Source organism: Petaurus breviceps, unplaced genomic scaffold (genome assembly GCF_028583685.1).
Source record: "Petaurus breviceps papuanus isolate PSGF00001 unplaced genomic scaffold, PetGlider_PUasm1.0 90591, whole genome shotgun sequence".
NCBI classification, from domain to species: domain Eukaryota; kingdom Metazoa; phylum Chordata; class Mammalia; order Diprotodontia; family Petauridae; genus Petaurus; species Petaurus breviceps.
The window spans coordinates 4383244-4404572 of NW_027187280.1; the positions used below are offsets into that span (position 1 = coordinate 4383244).

At 37.8% G+C, this 21329-nt stretch overlaps 1 long non-coding RNA gene across 1 annotated transcript in view; it reads left to right on the forward strand.

Moving 5' to 3' along the window:
* LOC138142482 (uncharacterized) overlaps positions 1–21329 on the forward strand; it is a 30133-nt gene that overhangs the window by 2192 nt on the left and 6612 nt on the right. The window contains exon 2 of the long non-coding RNA XR_011163438.1: positions 13866–14099. This is a non-coding gene — a long non-coding RNA (uncharacterized lncRNA). The remainder of the gene's footprint in view (positions 1–13865; positions 14100–21329) is intronic.

Consider the following 21329-nt stretch of genomic DNA (forward strand, 5'->3'; position numbering starts at 1 on the left):
TTCCTTCCTTCCTTCCTTCCTTCCTTCCTTCCTTCCTTCCTTCCTTCCTTCCTTCCTTCCTTCCTTCCTTCCTTCCTTCCTTCTTTCCTTCCTTCCTTCTTTCCTTCCTTCCTTCCTTCCTTTCTTCCTTCCTACCTCCCTTCCTTCTTTTCTACCTGCCTGCCTTCCTACCTTCTAGAAATATTTACTGAGCACCCACTGTAAGCAAAACCCTATGTTGGGTACTGTAGATACCACACAGACCATAAAAGAGATAATGTGAAATGTCTGAAGTAACAGCACAAAGAGTTAGAGGAGAGCAAAAGAGGAGAACATCCCTTCTTGTGGTATAAATCAAGGAAGGGTTCATGGAACTGGGATTAGCTGGCCTAGACTGTAAAGGATGGGTAAGATTTAGACTAAAGGAATTCAATGATAAATTCAATTGCATTCATTACAACAAACATGGTGTACTTGCATTACGTTCAGCACTGGGAACCTGAAGACAAGAATGGCTCAGTCGGTGCCCTCAGGTAGCTTGCATGGGAGGTATAATAGGCAAGGGTCTGCTGGAGCCAGTTCCTATAGGCTGATAGTTAAACTACCAGAGTGTTTATACCTCAGAAGTTAGCACATGATACCAATCAGGACTTTATTTATTATCTAATTGATTGTCTAGACTTAAGAAAATGATAGAGAAAATATTAATAATCCAGATAAAACCTAAAAGTTTGTCATATGTGCTTCCCCCCCACACACTCCCCCAGAGAACCAGTTGTTAAACATTGACCAGCCTGCCCCTGTAGCAGGTATGGAGTAAACAGGAGGTGAATAAGTGGCACAGTGGATAGAGCCCTGGACTTGGGAGTCAGGAAGACCCAAGTTCAAAGATGACCTCACACATTAGTTGTGTGATCCTAGGTGAGTCTTTAACTCTGCTTGCCATGAATTAATAAAATTACCTAATTCCTGGCCCTGCTGAGAATAAAATGAAACAACATTTATAAAGCTCTTAGCACAGTAGCTGGCATTAGGAGAGGTACTTCATAAATACTTGTTCAAAAAAAGCACCAGGTAATTCACTTCCCACTCAGGAGGGAGTAAACACCAACGACCAGCAATGCTGCAGCAATTCATCTTTTCCCCTGCTAACTTTGGTGTGTTCGTTTGGTGACGTTGCTCCGAGATCACCTCCAAGAAATCTTTCCTAAATGAATGGCAGTTGGGTGACACTTTCCTCTTTCACCCATGGCCTTTTGAAGTCTTTCAACAATGTAAGAGCACATGAAAACAGAGCCCAATATATGGGCTACTTCTACACAAAAGCAAGGCTAAATAAATGTAGTACAAACGCTGATTGAATTCAGTACAGCTAATCACATATTTGAAGGAGAATTAATAATTAAATGATAAAATATTAATAATAGTCCTCTAAAAATAAGGAGCAGAATGTGAATGCAAAACAGCTGGAGCTATTTTTATGTCTGGCTCGGCATCTTGAAAGTTCTAAGGAAAATACCCATGACCAGTTTTACTGAACATTAGACAAATGGTAGCTAAGTTTCTTGGCAATTACCAACACTTCTATCCTTAGTACTCCACAACATGGAACACATTTCTCTCTTGAGTTACACTGACTTTATGTCTCAGAACACGGGGCAAGCAACTGACTTTAAGGAAGAACATTTTAAAAGGGAAAGCAACACAGAAACATAACAGGGGTATGTCCTGTTCTGCTCAAAATTTTTGTCAGTTGTGCAGATGAAAACATGGAGGACATGTTCAGAAAGGAGTAGATACCATGCAGCTGAAAGAGGGTATTTCTGATAAGATAGCTTCATGGCTGGTAATAACTAAATTTAGTTCCTTCTTCATAATCTCAAAAAAAAAAATTTAAGTTCAAAAGAAAGTAATAGAACAAAAACAAAGCAAACAAAAGAGGGTAAAGGAGAAATGTCTCACAAAGAAAGTGATCTTGCAGAAAAAAATTAAAGGCAGAAAAGGGGGGGTTAGTACAGTGATATCATATTATTAGGACTAAGGAGAGACTCCTGCCATAGGAAAAAAAAAAGGGTACATCAACTAGAAGATACTACAGAGTAAAACTTGACAAATCACAAGAGGCTTCAAACTGGTTAACAAGCTAAACAAACAAACAAACAAACAAAAATAGTTCTGGCAGCTGTAAAAATGGATTTGAATTCAGTAGACACCTAGGTGGGGCAATGGGTAGAGTGCTAGATTCAGGAATAACTGAGTTCAAATCCAGCCTCAGATACTAGACATGTGACCCTGAGGAAGTCACTTAACCTATGTCTGCCTCAGTTTCTACAACAGTACAATGGAGATAATTATTGTATCTACTTCCCAGTGTTAGTGTGAGGTTGAAATAATATTTCCAAAGTACTATATAAATATAAATAAATAGATATTATTATTATTATCATTAATGATGAAAAATAATAAAAAATATGAGCACGAGACTTGAAAACTTGGAAAAAACTATGGAAAATTTTAATACACTTGTGGATTGTCTGAGGAATAGAATAGCTTATAAATAGATGGAAGATGGAGACACAATAGTGGGAGATCAAATTACAAAACAAAATGTAAACACATGGCAGAACAGCTAGAAAAAAGATTTTAAATTCTCTAAAAATATAGGTTATTGAGCAAAGGACAAAGATTTGTGAGATAAACTAAGGTTTATTGGTCTCCTGGGAAAATATGAAGACTCAAAGAGTCTTGTACTTAAAGAAATTGTATATTTTTTGTAATAATTACATTAAATTTAAGGAACTCATATTGCAACATTTCCCTAAAATGTTGAAAAGAAAAAGAAAGCAAAATGGAGGTGATAGAATGCAGAGGATGCTATCAGAGAGGAATCCCAAATGTTTTACTTAATGTAACAAAGAAAGAATATTTAAAGCAGTTAAGGTGAATCAAATCTTACAGCAACAACAAAACCAATCCAAGTCATCCATATTCTCATTGAGAATAAGAAATGAAAAAAGATATTGAAATGTGACATACTAAAAAGCAAGATGAAAATAAAATATCCCCAATTTCCTATCAAGAAAAGCTGGGTTTTATCTGTCCTAAAAACAAAGTTGTATTTGATAAAATCAAGACTAACAACAATTCTTATGTTAAAAAGCAGTGAAAACTAACTATGAAACAAAATTTTGCTGGGGTAATCATGACTTTAAAGAGTGCATTTTTCCTCATGAATCCTTTAAATTGTGATGGATCATATCATTGACGAGAGTTATGAAGTTTTTCACAATTGATTATATTTACAATATTGCTGTTACTATGTAAATTGTTCTCCTGGTTCTGGTCATCTCACTCTGCCTGATTTTAAAGAATGTAATGAATGTTCCAGTCCTTTACTTACTACAAGAAATATACTATTATCTCTTAGAAGTGCCATCATTTAAGAGGGACACCAAGTATAGCATGGTTAGGAATTGAGTCATGCCTTCAAAATAATGAGTAGACCAAAGACCAAACCATAGAAACAATTTTTAAAACATTATACTGAAGAGTATGCCAAAGGTAATATAATACAACAATACAATTGAATGAAACATAAATGAATTACAATGGAAAAATTGCATATATAAATGAATCTTACTAAGATATTATTTGTAAATTTATAAATAAATATTACTAGGCATTTAAAGAAAAAGTAACTGCTATACTGACTAAATGGTTTTAAAAGTGGTAAAAGAAAACAACTAAGCTCATTCTATTAGACTAATGAGGTCTTGATATCCAAACGACAGAGAAAGAAAGAAAACTATGGAATAATATCATTGATTAATATTGATGCAAATAAATAAATTCTGGCAAGAGACTACAGTAGGAAATAATAAAAAATAATTCCTTTTGACTAATTTGCATGATAACACAACTATAAAAGTTTTGGCACAAGAAAACATTAATATGATTAGAAAATATAATCACAATGTATCAATAAATTAAAAAATAAAATAGAACCCCATTATGTTAAGAATACTAAAGGTGACATAAGAATATGAATATAGTTCCTTAATATAATTTTTTAAGAAGTCTAATAACAAAAATCACCATTACTTGAAATGGAGAAGCTTGGCTACAAGGAGTGATATAAGGATGCTTCAATATCACAATTTGCATAGTACCAGGAATGGTAGCTATAACAACAAAAAAATAAATTCAGGAAATTTCTAAAAAAGAGAACCTGAATCCTACCCCATATGTTTTGCAATGATATAATGGTTTATTTAGAATACCAAAGATAATAAAAAACAAAATTGAAATGATAAATAATTTGAGTAATGTAGAAGGATAGAAATATGTCCACAATAATACGTTGGCTTTCCTGTATATTCCAATCGAAATCCAGAAAAATGGACAGAAAGAGAAATATAGTTTAAAGTAACAACTAAGTACTTTATCTAGGATCTAATCTAATGGTCATGTGTCTGACACATACTGAATGACCTCCTCTCGTCTTTAAGTCCCAGACAATTCTTGGATATTCCAAAGTGCCTAATAGTTGTTGATCAGCTTTGGTAGAGACAGCTTCCTCACTAGGAATTTCCTCCCTACATTGTTGACATCACAGATGAAGACCAAAACAAACAAGAAAACATACAAAAATTATCATGACACATAGGACTTGGAAAAATATATCAATAAAATATTTTTATAGAAATATAAAATAGCTAATTGGAATAATTATTTAGACAAGTATTGAATTTTTATGGTTAGGTCCAGCTAATATAGAAGGGTGATAGTAATATTTAAATTAATTTAAAAATTCATAGTATATTAATCAAAATACCAATGTATACTTTATATAATTACATAAAATAAGAATGTAATTCATAGAGAAGGGGGAAAGTCAATAATAGCAAGCAAAATAATGAAAATATACATGGGAAATAATGTTACCAAATTTCATATTATAAATCAGTACTTATCAAAATTCTTTCATATAGAATTAAAAATAGAAAAGAATGTTGGGGGGGGAATAAATTAAACAAACAGAATTTAGAAACAAATACTCAGAGCAGTTTTATATTTGACAAACCCAAGAACATAGTGAAGAAAAGCAACATGTTCATTAAAATTGCTGAGGAACTTTGGATAATTTGGAGGAAAGTGGATTTAGAGAAACAGCTTATACAATATACCACAATTAATTAAAAACAAACATTTTAGCTATAACAAGTCATGCTAAAATATGAAAGAATGGAAGGATAAATATATCTATGTATGGGGAGAAATTATTTTAAACAAATAGAAGAGATCATAAAAGACAAAGCAGATAGTTGATACAAAAGTTAATGTAAAAATAAATATAAAATACAAATACATAATATAATGTAAATATTATAAAATATATAAGTATAAATATAAAAATAAAATAATGTAAAAGTCAACATAAAAACAAAAGGCCTTTGCACAAATGAAAGCAATGCAGCATAGAAAAAGTATAAAACAATTAGACTAGGAACAAATCCTTCCATTAACAATCTGTAATGAAATTTTTGATTATCCAAAATATTTTATTTTGGATTTAATTTAATTTTTGATTATCCAAAATATTATCCTTTGATATCCAAAATCTTTAAATAATTAAAAATACAGAAGACTGAGCTATTCCAAAACTGATTTAACAAGCATTTATTAAAAAACTAATTATGACATTGTACTAGATTGTGGGCATATAGAAACAAAAAAGATATACTGCCTTTCTCCAAGGAGTTTACATTATATAGAGGGTGAATGTCAGGGTAGATACTGAGCCAAGCAATTATAGCTTAGAGGGCCACAGTCTCAAACCAAATGACTGCTAAGGGGTGCAGACTCAAGTCTTTTCCTTTAGACACTGGTTCAAGGCAAGTCTTTATTAATCAAAACCAATAGCCAGGGCCTTTGTGATCTTGTTTCGCTTCTGGCCCCAACTTACCCCATCCTTAGGAATAACTTTACAATCCATTCTCATTGTTCATCTCTTATTTATTGTTCTTTTGTTTATTTTGGTAGAGTTTCTGATTGTTCATAAGATGATTTTCAGAGGAAGTATGTACAACTAGAAACTTCCAGATCTCTAGCCTCACCTGTCTGTTCCGTTAAAATATAATTTATCACATGAGACTGGGAAGCCAATATGAACACTGACAGAATGGTGCTATGTTATCACAACAGAATGAAATGATGCACCAAAAACGAAGGGGATGAAATTAAACCAATCAGCAAGAATTTATCACCTGGTTATTATATGGCAGGCTCTGTTATAGGTGCTGGGAAAAAGATAACAGAAATGAAAAAAAAATCTTTGTTTCAAAAAATAAGATTATATATATATGTATATATATATATGTATATATATATATAAAGTATTTTGTAAACCTTAAAGTGCTATGTAAATGCTAACTATTATTATTGTTATTATTTTCTCATGAAGCTTACATTCTATTAGACATGTACATATACAAGCACATATGGAATATATGGAGGCAGAATCAAAATAAATACCATGTATTTAGGAAGGGCAATATATTGTGAGTTTTTTGAGAGCAGGGACTGAATTTTGCCTCTTTTTGTATCCCCAGTGCTTAACTCAGTGCTTAGAATATTTTGCTATGGGGTGGCTAAGTAATGAATAGAGCAATGGCCCTGGAGTCAAGAGTACCTGAGTTCAAATCGGACCTCAGACACTTAACATTTACTAGCCATGTGACCTTGGGTGAGTCACTTAACTCCAATTGCCCTGCCTTCCCCCTCCAAAAAGGAAAAAAAAATAATATATTGTTATTCAATCATTTGGTTGTATCTGACTCTTCATGGACCCATTTGGCATTTTCTTGGCAGATACTGGAGTCATTTGCCATTTCCTTCTCCAGATCATTTTATAGTTGAAGAAGCTGAGGCAAACAGTGACTTGCCTAGGGTCACAGAGTTAGTGTCTGAGGCTGGATTTGAACTGTAGTCTTCAGCCTCCAGGCCAGGCATTCTATCCACTGCACCACCTAGCTGCCTACCTGGAATATAGCAAGTGATGAATAAATGCTTATTGACTCTCAATTGGGGGAGGGGAGTAATCATGAAAGATTTCCTATTGAACCTGGCACTTGACCCTAATCTTGAAGGAATAAAGAGATTCTATGAGGAAGAAAATATGGAAGAAGGACATTCCAGGGATAGTGGATGACCAAGGTAAAGGCAGAGAGTTGGAAATGGAGTTCTATGTGTAAGGAACAGAGAGAAGGCTAGTTTGCCTGCACGTTAAAGTGAGGGAAGAATAGTATACACAATAAGGTTAAGTATGTTGTACCCAAATTGTTCAACTTGTGCTTTAAATTCAAACAGAATAATTTATGTTTTTTCCCAGGGGCAATAATGAACCACTGAAATTTGATGAATAGGGGAGTGACGTGGTCAGATCTGTCCTTAAGGAAAATAACTTTGGCAACTGTGGATGGATTGGAGGGACAGAGACTTGAAGCAGGGAAACCAATAAGGATGCCATTGCAGTAGTCCATGTGAGAAATGATAAGGACTTGAACTAAAATAGTGTCTGTGTCAATGGAGAGGTCAGGGATACTACATGTTATAAAGGAAGATATGACAAGATAGGGCAACTTATTGGATGTGTGGGATAAGGGAGTCGAGAATAACTGTACAATCATGGGAGATGGAAGAATGGGGAAGGAGGGTTTGTAATGATATTTACATTTTTCATAAGGATAAGAATTAATACAAAAATTCTACACTTGGTTTAAAAAAACAGAATATATATGCATACCTATAACCTTACATACATATAGTTACTTACATATGCTTAGATATCCATCATCATATTTATATATGGACACACACATTCATATGCATCTACATAAGACTATACCTTTGTCCTCTGTCTGATACTATATTATTTTTAAAAAGAGGCTAAATGATGCACTGTTGTAGATATTGAAGGGGCATCTGGTGTATATATTGGACTCAACATCCTCTGAAGTCTCTGTCAGTTCTAAGATTTTATGATTCAACATCCAGAATCTTAGAGATTATCTAGTATAATCTTGCCATTTTATCAAGATGTGAAACTTAGGCCCAGAGAAGGAGAATAGACTTATACAACTAGTTAGTAGGAAGCTAGGCGTACCAGTGGATAAAGTGCCAGGTCTGTAGTCAGAAAGACCTGAGTTCAAATTCTCACTCAGACATTTACTAGCCATATGACCTTGGGTAAATCACTTAATCTCTGTCTGCTTCTGTTTCATCATCTATACTAATAGCACCTACTTCCCAGGATTGTTGTAAAGATCATCCTGGAACATAGTAGGGACTACATAAATTATAGCTATTATTGTTGTTGTTGTCATTATTATTAACAGAACCAAAACTTGAACCCAGGTTTCCTAATCCAAATTCTATGTTCTTTCTACTATATTAGTCAAAAGCAGTCAAGGAACACAGCTAGTAGGATGCACAGAATGGGATAGGACAATTCTGAAATACCTGCCCGAGGGTACCTGAAGGCATAATAGCTTTGAAGCTTTGGTCTGTGAACTCATTCCCTCCAATAAATCCTTCCAGATAAAAGGTTCACATACTATTTACTTATGGTGAGGAGCACCTGCATTTCCTCGGGTGGAAGTCTGTTTCTTGCTGTCATACCTTCTTTTCAATCTGTTATTTATGGGTATCCCTTTGTCCACCTGCCCTGTTCTCCTACGTCTGCCTGAGTTTCTATCGCCTCCAACAACCCAATGCGGTTCAGCAAGCATTTTAAATATATGTTTTGCTATCTTTTCTTTTTATCTAACCTAAAGTTCTCCCAAGGCTCTTTCCTCTTCTCTTTACTTCAAGAGTCATTCTATATAAGAAAGAATAGTTTTAAAGGAAAAAAAAGGGAAGAAAAAGAGAAAAATGGAAAGAAAAACTAAATGGTACGTGGCAAAGTCTGAAAATATATGCAATGCTCCACACCCGTGGGCCTCCCACCTTGTCAAGGAATGGGGAAGGAGGAATGTCTTCTCATATCCTTTCTTTGGAGTCCTGCTTGAATAACATTTGTTAAGCACTAGTGTAATATAATGAAAAGAGGGCTGGCATTGGGGTCCAAAGGACCCAAGTGCAAGTTCTCCTCTGTCGTGTTCTGGATATATAACCCTGGACAAATCATGTCATTGCTCATTATTCCTGGGCAATAAATATTCTTAAGGACAATGAAGTTCCCGAGCTGTGTTTGTTAACTTTTGAAATCATGGATCTAGGGGGCCCCTCCCCAAATACATACAAACATACACACAAATATCTATATATAAATATATACACACATGTAAACACAATACATGCATACATATATACACATGTATAGTATCTATGTTTACACATACACATGCATATATGTTACATATATTTTATATGCATGTATATGTGCATATGGGGGCAGCTAGGTAGCTTAGTGAATAGAGCACTAGGTCTATACTCAGAAAGACTCAGCTTCCTCAAATCCAACCTCAGATCCTTACTAGCTGAGTGACCCTGGACAAGTCACATAACCCTGTTTGCCTCAGTTTCCTCATGTGTAAAATAATCCGGAGAAGAAAATGGCAAACCATTCCAGTAGCTTCAACAAGAAAACCTCAAATGGGGACACAACTGAAAATGACTGAAAAACAGCAACAATTTGTATATATATATACGTGTGTGTGTAATACATACATATGCACAATACTATATACATGTGTATACATGCATGTATACATATACACATGTCTGTGAGTATACATACATATATGTGCACACACATATATGCTTGTTGATTCACTCATACTCCCTCATATATAATGTATATAATTATTTTATATGTGTATATGTATGTATATATATGTATGCATGTGTGTATGTGTATTATATATTTACTGGGGATGCAAAGGGAAATTGAAAACAGCCCCTGAACTCAAGGAGCTTACATTCCCCTGGGAAACATAACTACCTCAGTAAATAAGATAGTTTTAGGAGAGGGAGGATACTAACAACCAGGCTGGGTAAGGAGAGGCTTCCAATGGGAGAGGACACCTAAAATGAACCTTGAAGGAAACAGAAGATTCTAAAAGAGTTCATTCTAAGAGGCAGAGGTAAGGAGAGAGTTCATTCTAAGAGGCAGAGGGAACCAGAGGTAGAGTTTAAATCGTGGGGAAATAGCAAATAATCTAGTTTGCTGGAACATAGAGTATGTAAAGGGGGAAAATAGGAAATAAATCTGGAAAGGTAGATTGAGGCTGAAGTCAGATTGTGAAGGGCTTTAAATGTCAAGCTGAAGAGAGTACGTGTTCTTGCAGAAGTGATGGGGTGACACTGAAACTCCCTGAGCAGAGCAGTAACATGGTAGGACAGACTAATTTCTTATCACGGAGTTCCAGCCTCTCTTCAATGGACCTGGATTTCTGTACCCTGGACCTTCAAAATTCATTCAGAAAGGCAATACACTTATCTTTGAGCCTCCTGCCCTCCTGAATGGCAATTGAGTGAATGTAAACCAGTCAACTTATTTCTCTGTACCTGACTGGCTCTTGACCAACGACATTGGTTCACATCTCCATCTTACCCAGCCATCCAGCTGTCCACCAAGGCTAACTTTGCCAGCTGCTTGTTAATTCACTCATACTCTGTCATACACACCTACCCCATGATACATCTTCTGGACACAGTAATTAGTTAATCCATAAGTATTTATTAATCATCTACTACTAACGAAGGCCTGTGCTAGCTGCTGGAGATACAAATATAAAGAATGAAACAATCCCTACTCATACAAGTCCATACCAGAATCGCCTGTCCTCCTCCTGTCTCTTAAATCTGCTGCCTGGCAGCTCAGAGAAGGACTTACCACAGAAGACAGAGGTTAAAAGAGTTACTTTCTATGAAGCCCCAGGAGCTGGAGAGAAGAGGTTCTGGCCAGAGGACTGATAGACGAACACCATGGCCAGTCTCCAGTTCTTTCTCTCCATGTATAACTCCACCAGCAATTCTAGCTTTGGTTTGATCTCTGAGTTTCTGGTTTCAGTTATAACAGTGTGTCATCTGGCCACTCTACATATCAGGTCACCATTCTTGAGACTCCTCAGAAAGACACTCCCTAAGTGGCACCTGGAGTCAGAGGGATCTGGTACAAATCTGACCTCAGACACTGACCAGCTGTGTAACTGGTGTAACTCTGGGCATGTCATTTAATTGCTGAGTGCCCTTTGTTTCTTCAACTGAAAAATGGGGACAATGATAGCACCTACATCACAGACTTGTTGTAAGGATCAAATGAGATAATATTTGTGAACTGCTTGGCACAGTGCCTGGCATATAAATGCTTATTCCTTTCCTTCCGTGGCCACCATTCACCTAAATGTTTATCTTTCCCTATTAGAACATAGGAATTTGTTCTCTAGTATAAGAACTGTTTCTCCTTTGGGGTCTGTATCTCTAGCACTTAGCACAGTACTTAGAACATAGTAAGTATTTATTTTTTGTATTCATTCACATATGCATGTTCAGATAATGTAACCAGTTTTTCATGACTGCAATGTTGTACATGTAAATTAATATCTGTATCCGTTCCCTATATGCAAAGGCCTCTCACATCAGTGTTATTGAATGATTGACTGATACAGCTGAATTCTGCCAAAATTGGGTCCCAGGAGCTCATCGGCTTTTCAGACGTTGGAGTGTACATCTTGGCCAATCTAGAAATCTCCTAAACTTACTTCTTTTTTGGCTTTCAAATAGAACCACACACAAAGCTGTATGTGAGAGCTTGAATCTTCCCAAAGTCCCATTTTTCAGAGACTGCTGTGCAGAGAGTCTCTTAACCATCCCTGCCTCAGAAATCAGGAGGCTGACAGGCTCAGTAATTAACCCTTCTGTCATAGTCTTAGCTTAGCACGTCAGGGGCCTTTCATTGTGTGTTACCCACCCCCACCCCAATTTTGCTGCCAGTGTCCAATCTAGGTGGGAATTTGAACCAACTCTGCCAAGGGTCAAGGATGTGAGGAGGAGCCGTTCTCTTCCGCACTCCCTCACTCCTCTGTTCCTGGAACCTGTCTCCAGGTTCCTGAGACCCTGGATGCTGGAGCACTCAGCTCCACTGGGCTGTGGGCCTCTTCAGGCCTGGCTCCCAGCTCTGGCTGAAAATGTCCCATCTTGCTCCATGGAGTTGTTCTTGCCCTTCCCTCACTCCTCTGTTCCTGGAAGCTGTCTCCAGGTTCCTGAGGCCCTGGATGCTGGAGCACTCAGCTCCACTGGGCTATGGGCCTCTTCAGGCCTGGCTCCCAGCTCTAGCTGAAAATGTTCCGTCTTGCTCCATGGAGTTGTTCTTGCCCCTCCCTCCCTGGATTCTTCTCCCAGATCCCTTATTTCTCTGGTTGGCCCTCTTTGTTTGCTTAAGGCCCGAGGCAGACATAATTACCGAATTTAGGCAGAATTCTGAAATGACCCCAAAGGTCTTTTTACTCAAACAGAAATCATTTGTTATAATGAGCCCTGCTCGTAACCCCCTGACCCTGAGAGCTCAATTAATTTTACACAGGAAAAGTGCTGGGAGCCTCTGACCCCTCCTGTTGGAGAGATTCCCATTAAAGGGGTAATAGTCTCCCACTGCAGCTGCCTAATGTGAAAACTGGGCCTAGGAAACCTATAAACCAGACACTCAAGGCCAGTGGGAGCTGGGTTTTCTGAAGCAGCTGGTAAGAAAGAGAAGGGCAGCCCCCACAGGAGCGCCTGTCCGCCTCTTGTCTCTTAAATTTGCTGTCTGGCAGCCTAGAGAAGGACTTGTCACAGAAGAGAGAGGCTGAAGGAGCTACACTCTCTGTGAAGCCCCAGAAGCTGCGGAGAAGAGGTTCTGGCCAGAGGACTGATGGAGGAACCCCAAGGCCAGTCTAAGGTTCTTTCTCTCCATGCATAACTCCACCAGCCCTCTTAAAATTCCAGCTGTGGTTTGAGCTGGGAGCTTTTGATTTCAGTTATTAAGAGCCTTTGGTAATGGCATGTAATTGACAGTGATGTTTTTTAATTTATTCTTTTTATTTTTTGAAGGGGGAAGGCAGGGCAATTGGGGTTAAGTGACTTGCCCAAGATCACATGGCTAGTTTTGTGTTAAGTGTCTGAGGCCGGATTTGAACTCAGGTCCTCCTGACTCCAGGGCCAGTGTTCTATTCACTGCACCACCTAGCCAACCCAAGTGATTTTTTTTAAAATCAGTTTTTCCTTTTTTCCTGTTAGTGATCCAAGCAGCTTTTCTGGCACAAGAGACTTGTTTCGGGGTCAAGATCCCCCAGCTTTGAGGAGGCAGTGTAGTACAATGGAAAAAAAAAAACACTGATCACTTAGCATCCTTCAGCATCAGTTTCTTCATCTGTTCATAGCAGGGAGAATCCTACTGTACCCTAGCTCCAGAGGAGTGAACATGCACATTGACCTCTTGCTGGAGGATGGCTTTCATTTTTCATCTGAGAAGATACAGAAATTCCTGATTCATCCTTGTGTGCCCTCAAGATTGGGAGTGCTGTCAAAGATGATTGGCTACTAAGGATCACGGGAGAAGAATTCTTTCTGAGGAAACTCCTCCTCTCACTGGGCTAAAAGAACTGTGAAAAGACATCACTCCTCTTTAGGGATGCCCTCTCTTTGGACAGATTCACTGACAGATCTCCTGTAGACTTCCAATAAAGTTATGAAAAAAAATCTCTCCCCTCTGTTCCCCATCACTCCAAACAGCAATGGTGGCAAAAAATACAAGCACAGGGCAAAAAGAACATGTGTTTGCTTAGTCAAGCCTGAGATTGGATCTCAGAATCCTAACTGTATATTGTTTTGTGCTTCTTTCCCAGTGCCCAGAACACTAGGTCCTGAAAGGTGGACATTTCCTGTCTCACTGGTAACTTCATGAGTTTTAGAAGGGAGAGAGTTCTTAAGTAAGTGTCAGATGCCCCAAAGGAGCAGAGGATGTCTACAACTATACCACCTGTAAGAGAGGTCACTACCATCACTGAATCTGAATGGATTCAGGACCAGCTGGCCAGAAGATAAGGACTTGTGAGCTGATCAGATGGTATAGATCCAAGGTGGGTGAAAAATAAAGTTGCCTTTATTTCCTAGGAAAATATAACAGATGTGATGGGCTATTATCTTTCTTCTTTTTGGATGTGTTAGCACTAGAAGGACCAGAGATATCAAATGACACAATATTTAAAAATAATTTTATGATAACTTAATTTTTCCTATATGTACATATATACTTAAAATACAAATAATTACAAATATAATTTTACTTTGAAATAAAAATTTTCATCCTACTATCTCTAGTTTCTTGACCTTATATAATAAAAAAGTATCAACTTAAAGTATTTCTTTTGTGGTACAGAAACCACTGTTCATTACTATAGATCTCCTTTGCATATGGGGTATCTTTATAGAAAGAAATCTTTTATTTTCTATTAGGAAGACTCTAGACATGAGTCATACTTAAGATTTACTTTAAAGATTTTTTTTTTCCCTCAGCCTTCTACTATAAAGTGGGATTATGAGGAATCAGAGTTCAAGGAAATTCTGATTCTCCTTTCTGGATATCAAGATAGCCTTAAGATGAATTCAAGCTATACACAAGTCAAGAAAAGGATCCCCTTTCCTTGGAAGGGGACTCCTGGGCCATGAGTCACATGTAAAATTGAGGTGGCAGGGGGGAATGGTCCCTGAGGACTCTCTTGGCTTTATATCTATGATCGTATGTGGACTTGGCCATATAAAACAATTTTTTTTGTTAAGCAATTGGGGTTAAGTAACTTGCTCAAGGTTACACGGCCAGGTGTTTCTGGGTAGGTGCTAAGTGTCTGAGCCTTGATTCGAACCCCCAGGTCATCCCGACACTGGGACTGGTGCTCTTACTTGCTGTGCTACTTGGCTGCCCCAACAAGTTTGTTTTTACAACAGGGGATGTTTAAAGAATATTTTTATAGTGATATAGTATCTCTCCCATAGACTAATCATAATAGCTAGCACGTATATAGTGCTTTTACAGTTTACAAAGTATTTTAAATTTGATTCTCACAACAACTTTATGAAGTAGGTACTAGTATCATCTCCATTTTATAAAAGAGGAAACTGAGGTACAGACAGATTAACTGACTTACCCAGTGCCACACAGTTTATATATGTCTGTGGGACCATCAATTGGGGAATGGCTAAACAAGCTGTGGTATATGATTGTGATGTAATATTATTGTGCTACAAGAAATGAAAAGAAGGATGATGTCAGAAAAATCTGGAAAGACTTACATGAACTGATGCAAAGTGAAGTGAGCAGAACCAGAAGAATGTTGTACATAGTAATAGTAGTATTGCTCAATGAAGAACTCTGAACGATTTAGCTATTCTCAGCAATACAATGATCTAAGACAATCCCAAAGCAAAATCACAATCAGTGATGAAGCATACTATCCTCCTTCAGAGAAAGAACATGATATTGATTGAATACAAATCAAAGCATGTTATTTTTCACTTTCTTTCTTTCATTCTTTTTCTTTTATTTGAGTCTTTTTATATTAAATGACTAATATAGAAATATTTTACATGAAAAAAATATATGAGGAAAGATTTGAATCCTGACTCTATGTCAAAAATTCTCATTACTGTACCACCTGAACAAAGTCATAGAGTTTTTGTTGCTTTTGCAAGTTGCTTTGTCAAGAAAACTTGAATTTGATGTAGAATTCAAATTCTCCATCAACCTCTCAGTTTGGTGGGGAATGGGGGAAGGGCCGAGGAGAGAGAATACTTCTTCAAAACCAATAATTAGATCTTACATGAAATGTTAATTTCTCAAAACAATGTTTTATTGATGTTACTTTCCAACTCAAAGGAAGAAATTGCCTATAACCTGCCCATTCTGAGGCCTCCAATCATAGACCAGGAAGGAACCTTAGAAATCAGATAAACCCCTCCATTTTTGTAAAGTTCTAGCTGTTGGGAAGTCCTTTCTTGTACTTGTCATTTTTCTAATGTCTTCTGGGCACCCATCAGGACTGATCTCAGATGGTTCTAAGAGATATACAGCTTCTACTGACCCATGAGCTGCAGAATTATCACAGACTTCTCCTCAGTGGTAACAGCTGTAACCAGACTCTGAAAACTGATGCCAATTCAGTAGTTTCTGTTTGCCATGTAAAGCCCTTCACTGTCTTGTACCAACCTATCTTTTTTTTCCCCCTTAAGCTGAATTATCCATTACTTCCTTTCCCACACTCTAAGGTCCTGTCAAACTGGTCATCTCATCGTTCTTCACAAACATTAGCACCCGACCCTGGGACTTTGCACACTCTTCCCCCCTGCCCACACTGCAATCTCTCCTCACCTCTGCCTCTTCAAACCCCTAATTCCCTTCAAAGTTCAGGTCAAATTCTACTTTCTTATATAAGATCTTTCTTGATCCCTCTAGCAACACATGCCTCTCCCTACCCCACCCCCACATTACCTTGTATTTATTTTTAATTAAAAGGGGAAGGGAGAGAACCAGCTCAGTTGATGTGAGCCTAGCAAGTAAGGGACAGATAACAAAGAATCATAGGTTGGGCTAGGTCGCATCTGGGCACAAGCTACCTCTGCAGAACTTTCCCAGAATGAAGGTAAAGAACTAGTGGACTCAGCAGAAAGCCAAGGCTCCCATTTTCATGCACAATCATTTATTAAAAAGTTTTAGACTTTGTCCAGAACTAGGGAGTGAATCTGATTGGCCACTCTCAGTAGGCTTTTGAGTGCCCAGGGAGGAAGGAGAGAGAACAGAGAATCTCTTTTGCATTTTTGCATATGCAAAGCAGGGGAGGTCAGTACTACCATTCTTTCCTGACTGAGGGTCATAGATTTGGGTCCCAGCAACCCCAGCCTGGGGATATGTGAGTGGTAGGCCTCAGCTGCCAGCCACGCCTTCTAGGACCTTCCTCACTGATCTTCCCTTACCACAAATATTCCAATGGACTAGAATGAAAATGTACATTATAAATAGTACAATGCTACTATTACTTCTACTATTGCAATGAAAAATATTGATATTAATAATCCCATCATGATAGTAATGATTGTAAAAAGTATACAGTCATGGATATGAGTTAGATAGATTCTAGGAAATTTAATAAAACTCCAGTGATCCAATCATGAAAAATGACTCCAATGAAGAATAAATATCATACCTTATTTACCATATTTGTTCTTTGTAGTCACCTCCCCTACCTACTTTCTCCCCATTTAAAGACCATAACAATAAATTGTGTTTATTTACAGCACATACGCTTTTTTTGTAACTGTTTGACCTATATGGCTATAGTTTATATCCTCACTCGAATAATTAAAAGCATTTTCAGTAATCAAGGTACAATGATCTTTAAGTAGGTGGGGATGGGGGAAACAGCACATTAGCTATGCTTTAATGCTCATGGATATTCTGCCCCCTTTCAGAGCTGGGGTGGATGATGGATCTGAGAAGCTTATTTTCCTTTTTTGGTAGTTTAACCCTATTTTGACTTAAGCCCCTTGGGCAGGACTTAAATAATTGAAGTAACTCCTTTTATTGCAGTTTATTTTAAAAGGCATAATTTCCATCTGAGCATCATATTATAAAGATCTTTCACAAAATCAAAGGAGGCAAATTATTGAGCTGTATCCTGTTGAATTTATATTCTAGGTGATTTTATTTAAAATACAGGCCTAGTAAAATCCTATTAGAACCAAAACCCCATTGTGAGCCTCCTCCACCCTCAAGGCATCGAGTTCCCACTGACTTCAAAGCGGGTGGAGGATGAAGAAAGTACAGGAACCCCCAGAGCTGCAGGAGGAGAATGCTAGAAGCCATACACAACATAGCTTAAAGAGAAGAATGCTTCCAGGATGTTTGCTCTCTGATAAGAGGCCCCTCTCTCTGAATGGTCCTCACTATTCAGCTGTGCTTAAAATATTTTCTCATGTCTCAATGCACCCTAGCTTTCTCTATGTTAAAACATCATGCATTACTCACTTGAATGAAAATCCCAGCAAGAGCCCTCTGTACTTCCAAAGAGTCATAGCTCTGGAGCGGTAAGGGACATCAGGGGTCACCTAGCCCAGCTCCCTTGTTGTACTGATAAGGAAAGGGAGACCAAAAGCGATTAAATGACTTCCTAAGATCACACAGAGTATGAGCACCAGAAACGGGTCTTGACAGGAGGTTTTTTGACTCCAGAGTCATTTCTAATTCCACTGTACTACACTCCCTTCTTTATGTCATTAAGGTTCAATTGTTTTTGTTATTCAGTCGTGTCTGACTCCTGGTGACCCCATTTAGGGTTTTCTTGGCAAAGATATTGGAGTGGTTTTGCCATTTCTTTCTCCAGCTCATTTCACAGATGAGAAAACTGAGGCAAACAAGATCAAGCAACTTGCCCAGTGTTAATCTGACTAGTAAATTAGAGTTAGAGTAAATTAAGAGACCAGATTTGAAGTTAGGTCCTCCTGATTCCAGGGCAAGCATTGTATCTTCTATCTGCTGGGCTACCTAGCTGCCCATTAAGTTTCATAGTTAGCTGAATTGGAGGGAGGAGGGGAGGAACATTAGACCAAAAGTTAGGAAACCTGTGTCCTACTTGCTTTTGAATCACTAACTTGTAATAGAATATAAACTCCTCAAGAACAGGGATTTTGTTTTTGTTTTCTTTTGGCTTTTTGGTTAGTTTGTCCCCAACCCCTACAGTGTCTATCAAATATTAGTAATACATAGTTGTTGATTTAAATTGAATTGCTATGTGACCTTAGGCAAGTAACTTCTTCACTCTATCTGGGCCTCAGTTTCTTCATCTGTCAAATGAGGAAGTTGGATTACTGAGTTTCCTTTCAGCTCTAGTGTTTTGTAATTTTCCCCTGCTTCCCAGAGAATCCTAAATACATTTATATCCCTTGAGCTCCTTGTCCTTTGAAGGTCAAACATTCACATTTTCCACACATCAACTTGGCCTTTACAAATTACAGGGTCAAACTAAATGATCTTTGAGGTCCCTTTCAGCAATAAAATTCTAGGATACTAGGATTATAAATCTGTTTTCAAGAGTCAACATACCTATTGGCCCAGAGCTGGAGAGAAGGTATGTGTACATGTCAGGAGTTCATCTGGGATGAGATCATTTGCCTTGAGTTTACCCTAAGGGTTGAAAATGGTACATAGTCATTTCATTGCCTTGCTTATCTCAGATTCTGAGAGCAAAGCTCTTTCTGAGTTATCTCTGCTTTAAGTATCAGAAAATCACCATCTTTGTATGCTTCCATTACCTTTTCTCCTTTGGAACTTGAAAAATGATGGTAACTCTTAATCCCAACTCTGGTATTATATGAATCTAGGCAAATCATTTAAACTCTTGATCTCAGGTTTTTCATCTGTAAAACAGGAATAAAAATGCTTTAAATATTTACTTCAGAGTGTAGGTTATAGGGAAGGTGCTCAGCAAATTTAAAATAATATATTAATTTGGTGGTAGTTATTGGCATTATTTATTGTTATCATTATTATTGCCATTATTATTATTGACTATTCTGGGTATCTTTTGACCCTCTAGAACTACCCAGATATATTTTCTTATGCAAAGAATAAACTGTTTCCATTTAAAATCTAGGCATGAATCCAACTGGCTTTGTCCTTACCACCTTCCCATTCTTCATGCCTCCTAATCTCCTTTTACTTGCCCAGTGTTCTCCCTCTAGCTGTGTCAGTAGCAACCAACACCCTTTAACTTCAAACAACTGAGGGCCCAGGTGACAAAGGACTATAGCACTTTAAACTAGGGCTCCCTATTTCAACTTCCAACAAGTGGGTCTCAAAAGCTCCCTCTTTGCTGACACTACCCAAGAGATTTGGATCTTTTGACTACAACTCATGTCTTTCCAGGTCTAAAATGAGTTTCTACTCTTAAAAGCCACCATTAAAAGTCAATCAAAATTGACTAGACACATAGACCAAAAGAGCAGAAATCTGAAGTAAATCCCCATTGTTTTCTCAAGGTCATCTGGAGTTTTTTACCCAATAGGCATGGGTAATAATAAAGCTCAAAAACCTAAAATAAATGGTCTTGGGCATCTCATGTTCTATCCCTAGGTCCCAGTCAGGAAATGAAGATGTTATGAGTAGTCCTTTACGGATTCTAGAGGGGGGTAGGCAGAATTGTGTACTTTCAGTTGGAATAGGTACCATCATTATTTCTGGGGATGTGGAAGAGGCTGGCCCCAGAATTGACCTCCTATCTTGGTTACCTCCTCCTCACCAAAAAAATAGCCCCTGTCCTTAGTCTCACGTAATGTTTGTCCAGTAGTTGGTAAGTCTGCCTTTTTGTCAGTACCCTCATCCTTCAAAAGAGGTCAACTGGTAGTTTCTAATGAAGGAAGGAGATATGGGGAAAGAGGGAGGGAAGGAGAGAGAGAAAGAAAGAGAAAGAGAGAGAGAAAGAGATAGAGACAGAGAGAGAGGTTCCAACAAAGTATTGTTATATTTATAGATATCTCTAAGATTTGTGAAGTACCTTGTCTATATTATCATATTTCATCCTTATAAGTTAGTATGGAGGTAGGTAATACAGGTATTATTATCCTCATTTTGCTGATAAGAACCAAAGCTGTTAAATATTTTACCCAAGATATCTAACATAAATTAGTAAGGGGCACAACCAAGGTTCAGGGGGAAACAACTGCACCTGGAATTAGAAGGCCTGGGTTCAGATCCCATCTCTGTTCATTACTACCTGTGGGTTCTTAGACAATTTACTTAACCTCTCTGGCTTTAGCTTCATCTTCTCTGTCAACTGAGTCAGAGGTCAGGTAATAAGAACCTTTTAGTCAGATGACTTGGGAGCTAGGAAGACCTTAGTTTAAGTTCTTTCTCAGACACTTACTAGCTGTATAACCCTGGGCTTACCGTGTTTCCCCGATAATAAGACCTATCCTGAAAATAAGCCCTCCCCTTACTGTGTAAGATTCCTCTAAAATAAGCCCTCCCCCGAAAATAAGCCCTATTGAGATTGCTACTGTAGTGAAGGTGATCCCCTGCACTGCTACATTACGGTACCCTCTGTATGCACCATCCACCGTCCCCCCCCTCAGTGAAACGCACGCCACGCTCCGAGCTGCATCCAATCAGAGCTGCAGCAGTGAGTGCGTCATCCTGTTCTTCCCCAGTGATTTGCTTGCTGGTACATTTTTTTGTTCACATTTACCTGTTTATTGAAATTGCTGTCAATGTTCATGAAAATAAGCCCTCTGGTGTTTTTCTGTCCAAAAAAATTAATAAGACA